Source organism: Leptidea sinapis, chromosome 28 (assembly GCF_905404315.1).
Source record: "Leptidea sinapis chromosome 28, ilLepSina1.1, whole genome shotgun sequence".
Classification (NCBI taxonomy): Eukaryota; Metazoa; Arthropoda; class Insecta; order Lepidoptera; family Pieridae; genus Leptidea; species Leptidea sinapis.
The window spans coordinates 848,867-857,665 of NC_066292.1; positions in this window are offsets into that span (position 1 = coordinate 848,867).

An 8,799-nucleotide genomic window follows, 5' to 3' on the forward strand; every position below is an offset into this window, starting at 1 on the left:
AATTTAATCAAATGCAATTTTCACTGTACTTTTCTCAGCCAAATGGTAACTAAAAGGAAACCTATCATTAAGACGTGATTGTCCGTCCGTCCTTGACTGTCGATTGATCTGACAGCGGGTCTGCATTTCCCACACGGCAATAGATAGCTGAAATTTTGAAAGAATGTTCATTAGTATTATTACTACCAATGATATTATTGTATTAAAAGAGGTAGATATTATGTCACTAGCGCACCGAAGATGAATCGCCTAAATGGAGGCAATTGGCCCCTTCGGTCGTAGTCGCTCTCATGAAAACGTTACGCACGTGTTTGTTGTTGTCAGAATTGCTTAAAATTTGATATAGGTACAAGATTAAAATGTCGTCTTGTATTATGGAAAGATACACTAATTACGAAAATAAAAAAAATCATAGAATTACATACCACAGGTAAGAATTTGATTTCAATTTTTCTTTAACAAAATAAATATGACGCCTTGACAGCCTACCGAGCGTAAGCCGATCTAAGCCGAGCGCGACTCGAGTGGCAGTGCGGACATAGATAACGTACAGAAATGACGAAATATTGATGCTGTCTGGTGCAGAATGATCAAGATAGTATATTTTAGGAAATGATGTAAAAAAGGCGCTGTACCAGTGAATGTAACTAATACGAAATGTGATATTTTCATATAAACAAGTGCGTATGTGGCTGAATGATCAAACTACAAAAACAAGTTTTGGGGTAGGTAGCGGACGTAGACAGTGAGTGCTATTTCACTTACATCAGGAGTTTTTTCAGTAACACTGTCCCTTTCGGTATATCCTTTGCTAACTGCAGAAGAATCAATGGACCATTTTCTTCTTCTCCCATTATCTTATTGTAATAAACCCCCAATAAAAAGACATTCATAAATTGTATAATATACAAAAAATAATAATCGTAAACTTAAAACTTTTTGGAATCCGTCGTTAGTAAAATTGTAAAAATGGGATGATTAATTGGGCCCTTACTGTAAATACATTTCGCTTTTGTTTTGTTATGTCTGTATGTTTTTTTCAAATATTATATACAAATAATTGGTATCACCTATATGGCTTATTATATTACAATCAATATTAAATTATTTTTTATAAAATTAATGACACTTTATTTACGAAATTTCATTGCAGTTTTATAACTTTATAAAATTTACTACATGAAGTCATTAATGAATCGTATTTTAGGCATTAATTAGTAGTGTTCGGTAAAATCTCATATCTGATGAATTATTCTGTATTTTTTCTATTCAAATTACGAAGCAATTATCCAGTTTATCTCTTTTTCGCTTGCAATAATTGCATTTACTATCCTTCTTTGACGTGTAATCGTAATTCAGTGTGCTATTGCAATATTAAATTATTCCAGTGTGCGTTAGTGTATCATTTTTGAACACCGAGTTGACTGGTCTAATATATATGACAAAAGGTTAGATAATAAAACTGTTTAATCAAAACAATAGGCCTGTGAAATAACTGCAATGTAAGTGGATCCAGTGCCGGTGCAAGTTAAATATTGTTGGAGTACCGCTTTGAACCGAGAGGAATGTGAGCGACACTCGCCTCAACTATGCAAATTGATTGCCGTTTTAAGGTCAATATTACACCAGCAGAAGCAGCTTAACTACGAGTTTAACATTTATTATAAATTATATTATTATTGTATGACACAGTGATGATTAATATTACAATATTGACGGTCGTTTCTCCCCGAGTTATGATGAATTTACTATTTCAAGAAATGATGGCAATTCAATTTATGGTTACTATTTATGCCATATTTGTTGATATAAATACGGAAAGTTTGACACTTTTGAAACTTTTTACGCGAGGAGTGAGACGAGTAGGACGTTCAGTTGATGGTATTTGATACGCCCTGCCCACTAAAATACAGTGCCGCTTAGGTTTCTTGAAAAACACAAAAATTTTGAGCGGCAATACATTAGCGCTCGTCACCTCGAGACATAAAATGTTAAGTCTCATTTGCCCAGTCATTTCACTAGCTACGACGCCCTTCAGACCGAAACACAATAACGCTTACACATTACTGCTTCACGGCAGAAATACGCGTTGTTGTGGCACCCATAACATAGCCAGCATCATGTGCAAAGGAGCCTCCCACTGGAGACTAGTTGTATGTGGGAGAATGTTATTTGAGAAACGTATGCTGGTTGCGGTACATACAAGTTCAGATAGTTTTATAAAACTTTTGTCATGATTGGGATTTGGTCTGGTGTCATTTTTGTTGTTTAGGATATTTAAGGACAAGGTTTAATTGGTTTGTTCGGTCGGATCACAGGTCTCATGCTAGATTTTCCTTTACAAAGGAAGCCGGCTAGATTATACATACCACAGCGGCGCCTATTTCTGACCTAAAGCAGTAATGTGTAAACATTACTGTGTTTCGGTTTGAAGGGCGCCGTAGTTAGTGAAATTACTGGGCTAATGAGATCTTATGTCTCAAAAAAAAAAGTCTTGCCGACAAACTAACAGATACACATTAAATTGGTTTAAAGTAAGGGTTCTTTTTTGCTATTCGAGGCATGGCACTTTAGAATTGCATTTGAAAAATGATCTTATTTGTACGATACTTGTGCCAAATAACACAAGGAAAAGAGAAAGCTAAGCAATAAAAAACAAATTAGTCACTACTTTATTATGAATAATATTATTATAACCTCAAAACATATCCAGCGCTGAAATATTATTGGACATTATCCACAAATATTGTCTTTTGTTCTCTCCAAGCTTATTTGGCCAGTCCGAATTTCAGCTCTGATTAACATAAAGTTATTTTTGCATATTACGATTTCATGCTAGCAGCCCACCCCGGTTTTGTTTGGTTAAATTTAATGGTTAAACTGTTATCGTAGTTCTTTGATGATAAAACGTTTATTTTTTCTCTTTTTATCATTAGGTACGAATTCAGTTAACGGGTCTGATTTTTCTTTTATCTTTTTTTGATTAAATTGTTTAAAAATTATAGAAGACATGCAATACGCTTAAAATTATTTACTCTAGATAGAAAAACAAAACAAAGTATATCGAGGTAAAAACCACATTTAGATATTTAAAAAAAATCTTAAGTTAAGTTACACCCTAGAATAACAGAGTTGGTAGTTTCATTAGAGATAAGTTATATTTTTAATGACAAATTCGGTTAACCATTGAAATTACTGGGTATAAAATAGATTACAGAATAAAATGTCTGCAAATGTCAATTATTATTTTAAAGATTCCACAAGGTTTCACTTATATTAAGGTAATGTTAATATTTATTATTATATTAAATACCGAAATTATTGTAAGAATATTGTTAAATCCGCAAATTTTCTGTAATTTGATCAAAAGCTATAGAAATTGATACGCCTCTTTTTCAAATAAATAAACTGCATTTCAATCACGTCGTTCTATTTCGCGATCAGAGTTTTAAAGTTACTTCCTGACGTATGAATATTGTAAACTTCACCCTGATGTGTTTTGTACGTGTTTTTAATTTTTAACAACCAACAACCCTGATATGATACAACAAAATAACAAAACATATTACTGTAGGTATAGTATTTAAATACATAGAGGAGATATTTTAATTTTTTTGGTTTGTTCAAACTGCGAAATTAAATTTAAATCTAATATTATATCAAATTCCCGTGTCCCGGTGTTTGAAACCAAGTTCCTTGGAAACGGCTGTTCCGATTTCTACCAAATTTTGATTTTTGAAAACATTTTTTCATATCCCTAAACGATATATATATATTTTGTTTAATTTTTTTTGACAATTTTTTTATTTTATTATGACTCAGCCCTGAAAAATACATACAATTTCAAATTTTCAAATTTTATATTATTCTGTTCCATCCACAAATTCGCATAGGGTTGCAAGATGGCAATCGAATACAATAATTGTACTACGATATATTTGGTAGGTCTGAGAATCGGTTGCATCTATTTTTTATACCCCAAAAATTTTAATAATTGAATTTTTTTATTACTTTATATGGCAATACAACGTTTGCTGGATCAGCTAGTATTTATAATATACAGTATGACCCATGTGGATCTGTCAGTATGGGCAAGTCTAAATTTATAATCTTGCAGAGATTGATCCTTAGGAACCATGTCATCGATTTTAATGAAAAGAAAAACTGCATTCATAGATTTAAAAAAAGCACTGCTCAATCCGGGAATCGAACCGAGAGGTTTTGAAAAATAAAACGTACATTATTTCTATTTACATATCGATCGTGTAGGCCTTAAACAGTAAATGTCACTTTGAAACTTGATATCATAACTAAAAAAATCCTTATTTTTCATATCGTTTCATTTAATTTAGTAGGTGTTCGAAATGATAAGCATTTTTTAATACATCATCGAATTATTTTAGTAGCGGAATATTGTCTCAGCTGCTTTCAAATTTTTAATTCCATTTCGAAAGTTTCTGTCTATGATTGTAATATACGTACGTATTCTGTGTAGTTCAAAAAATTCGTTTTGCAAACCTATTTCTGCCATGAAGCAGTAATGTGTAAACATAACTGTGTTTCGGTCTGAAGGGCGTCGTAGCTTGGGAAATTACTGGGCAAATGAGACCTCACATCTTATGTCTCTAGGTGACGAGCGCAATAGTAGTGTCGCTCAGAATTATTGGGTTTTTCAAGAATCCTGACCGGCACTGCATTATAATGGGCAGGGCGTATCAATACCATCAGCTGAGCGTCCAATTCGTTTTGTCCCTTATTTTCATAAAAAAAATAATAAAAGAAATGATAGATCTAGACAGACATTTTCCGACACGTACGTGATATTTTCCGATGAAACACAGTTTTTCAGAACCAAATGTACAAATGCAAAAATCAGTGCTACTGCAGTCAACAAAATCCCTTACGAGAGCACGAACGATGCTTTCAAGTTAGTTTTTCATATTACTGCTGAGTCAGCCTATTTCAAAATAAGGTTCGCGTGTTTAAAATAAATGATGAACTCTTTATATGATTATTCTTCTTCTTCGTTACACTCTTAGCAGAGCGGTCGTGGTCATCACGTGTGACATCTTTTGGGGCAGATGTGATTCGCCCCAGAACCATTCGCCACTTTTCCCTGCTGAATCATTACAATAATGAAAAATTACAATAATCTTAACTAGAATTAGATGAATTAATTAGATTGTATGAAAATAAACAAATATTTTTATACTTTTTAATGCATATGTTTTTAAAGTCAGTTTTTTTTGTATTTTTTTTTTATTTTTAGTGAATTTGAAGTATACTAACAAACAATCTTAATATGTGATGAAAATAATGAAAAATCTAAAATAAATGTAAATGTATCATCCACATACGTATAGCAAATTTAAGACTTTTATGGTTTTCTCATGGATGCCACTGTCAGATCTGGACCAAATTACACAGACGACACAGAAAGCACCAGCCTTAAAAAAGAATTATCAAAATCGGTTCGCCCACTCGAAAGTTTTGAGGTAACAAACATAAAAAAAACGACGAATTGAGAACCTCCTTTTTTGAAGTCGGTTATAAAGGATTGTCACCTTGAACACTTACTTACTACATTAAATTGAAGAGTAATGAAATGTCATTATTAATTAGATATGAAGTTTCATAGTAACATTTACTGCTTAAAATCAACACAATCGACATCTTAATAGTAATAATGTACGTTTAAAATTTCATGGTCCGATTCCCGAAATGAGTACTACTTTCTTATGTAATTCTATGAATGCAGTTTTACTAGTCAGTAAATCGATGACGTAGTCTTACAAACAGAACTATATATGTCTTATTGTTTCAGATTTGCCCATTCTGACCAATTTATATGGGCCATCCTGTATATTGATAACCAAAACATACAGAAAAAGGGTCAATCACCTGGAGTTATAAAGGTCACGATGACAATAATTTTGATTCATATATCAACTGTGGTAATGTTCCAATAAACACCTTCGCTCGATAGCATCTTAGAACCTGTCAGTCAACCAAATAATAGCATAATAATATTAGTTTCTATACAGTCTGTCCTTTTTAAAATTTATTATAAATGCTGTTTGATAATTTTTCATAAAGGGATTGTCTATCCCCGTATCTACTCTCATACATCACTTTGTTATTTGCATGGTTTGTACTTCGACGTTGACAAATGAACTTCAAACCAGCGGGCCTACCATGAACTCTTATTGCGATTAAATTGACAACCTAAAATGAACTGCTTTGCTATTTAGTACCACGACGTGATTAGAGCTATCTAAATTAGGTTGACGTCAAATCAACTGATTAAATCGCAATGATGTCAATTGAATGTCAAAAATGATATCAACTGAATCGCAAACTGATTTAGTTCGTTCATTCATTCGTACCATGAGGTGTTATTTCAACCTAAACTGGATAGCTTATCTGTCAAAGTGACCGATTCGAAAAAAATTGCTACTTCCTTGGAGGAAAGTGAATCGTGTTGTTAATAACTTTTAAAAAATAGTGAAAACATAGAAAAGAAAAATTTTATTGATTAAAGATGAGATGAGAATACTTTATTGGACTTTTTTGTAAAACAAAATACTGAAAATAAATACCAAAAACCAAAATACCAAAGACGAGGCAGTAAGGGCCCGGACTATAGCCTGTTCGCAAGAACGAATGTGAAAAATGTACTCTGTGGTCCTGTCAAAATATCAAACATCAATGGAGGTGCGTGTAACTCGTTATTTTTACGAAAACACATAAGCAAACATTTAATTTGTAATTCAAAGAACTATATTTATTTATATTACTATTACTTAACAAGTATAAAAAAGGGCTTAATGGTTTATAATTTGACGCAATTGCGCAATTTTAAAATGTACTTTTAGTATTTTCTACGCAAAAATACCGCTAAAATCACTATAATCCCAATCCTCACTTACCTAGAATCATCATCATCAGTCAAACACCAAAAGGAGTATGTATGCATTGTCAAAATTTTGACGAGTTTTTAACACAAAAAAAAGATTATAAGACTTTAGTAATTATACAATTAGCATACACTAAATTCCGAATAAAAGGTAAGTCACCAGTGGGAGGCTTCTTTGCACGGTACGACAACGGGGCCTATTTCTGTCGTAAAGCAGTAATGTGTAAGCATTACTGTGTTTCGATCTGAAGGGCGCCGTAGCTAGTGAAATTACTGGGAAAATGAGACTTAACATGTTATGTCACAGAGTGACAACCGAAAAAAACAGGCCAGGCATATAGCTTAGTGTGCGTGACAAGTTACGTCTTACACTCGCGATTTGTATGACACTTTGTGTCAGTGTGCGTGAATTGCTCAAAATAGAGGATAGTTAAGTCTATTTTTTCGACGTTTTCACAGCTGTCATAGTCTATCTAGACATATTAATGATGTAAGACTCCAATCTCGAACCGACTGCTTGCTAGGTTGAATAGAGAGAAGATCACTATCGATCTAATATAGTAGTACCCTGTTGAAACTTTATTTATTTAATAATTAAAATAAATTTTACCAGTAGGAGGCACTTCCTTCCGTCCTTTGCACAGGATGCCGGAAAAATTATGGGTACCACAACGGCGCCTATTTCTGCCGTGAAACAGAAATGTCTAACATTACTGTGTTTCGGTCTGAAGGGCGCCGCAGCTAGTAAAGTTACCGGGCAAATGAGACTTAACATCTTATATCTCAAGGAGGCGAGCGCAATTGTAGCGCCTCTCAGAATTTGAGGTTTTTCAAGAATCCTGAGCGGCACTGCATTGTAATGGGCAGGGCGCATCAATTACCATCAGCTGACCGTCCAGTCCATCTCGTCCCTTATTGTTATAAGAAATATTACACATTACAATGTGCTAAGGCGCCTTTCTAAAGATAAGTGCTTAGAAGATCTTTTCCATTCCAATATAATTATAACATAGTTTTTCGTCTCAAGATGGTTGTCACAAGATTATATAAGATGTTTCAAGTAGCTTCATATAGTTGAAAATTTACTTTAGTGTACTAACTTAAATTTCATTAGAAACTCAAGATAGCGGAGTGTTTACTTTGGTTATAACGTAATGAAATACATCTCTAATATGACTTGGCGCTTTGTTCTAGAGAGTTCCGATTCTATTGTTAAAATAATAGAAATAATTTCTGAGTTCAAGTTATTCATGAAATATCGTATGTCTCAAGGTGACGAGCGCAATTGTAGTGCCACTCGGAGTCTTTGGGTTTTTCGAGAATTCTGAGCGGCACTGCATTGTTATGGGCAGGGTGTATCAATTACCATCAGCTGAACGTCCTGCTCGTTTCGTCCCTTATTGCTATAAAAAATTAAAATATTAATTTATTTGCATTTTTTCCAACATGGTGGCATTTATTCTAATATGTTTGCACTTAGTGGTAAAAGGTATAGAATCATAATATATTATGATGATGTGTGTGTGCGTAGTATGTAAACTCAAACATCTAATTTTTTTTTAATTTGCTTATTTTTATTGGACAATGATGATTGATGGTAACACCACATAATTACATTAGATTTGTGGTTGGTTGCCTTGGAGGATTGTTTTATGAGTAGTAAACCCTTAGATAATTCATACGTCTAGATAGAGTCTTAGAGAGATGCAGAGATTTAGTATGCGTGATAAGATACGTCGTACATTCGCGATACGTAACATACATACTATTAGTGTGCATGGGTTGCTGACAATAGAGGTCAAAAGTTTGTTGCTATTTTTTATATTCATAGCTGTCACAATCTATCTTAACGTATAAATTATCTAAGAGTAAAACTATAAAAA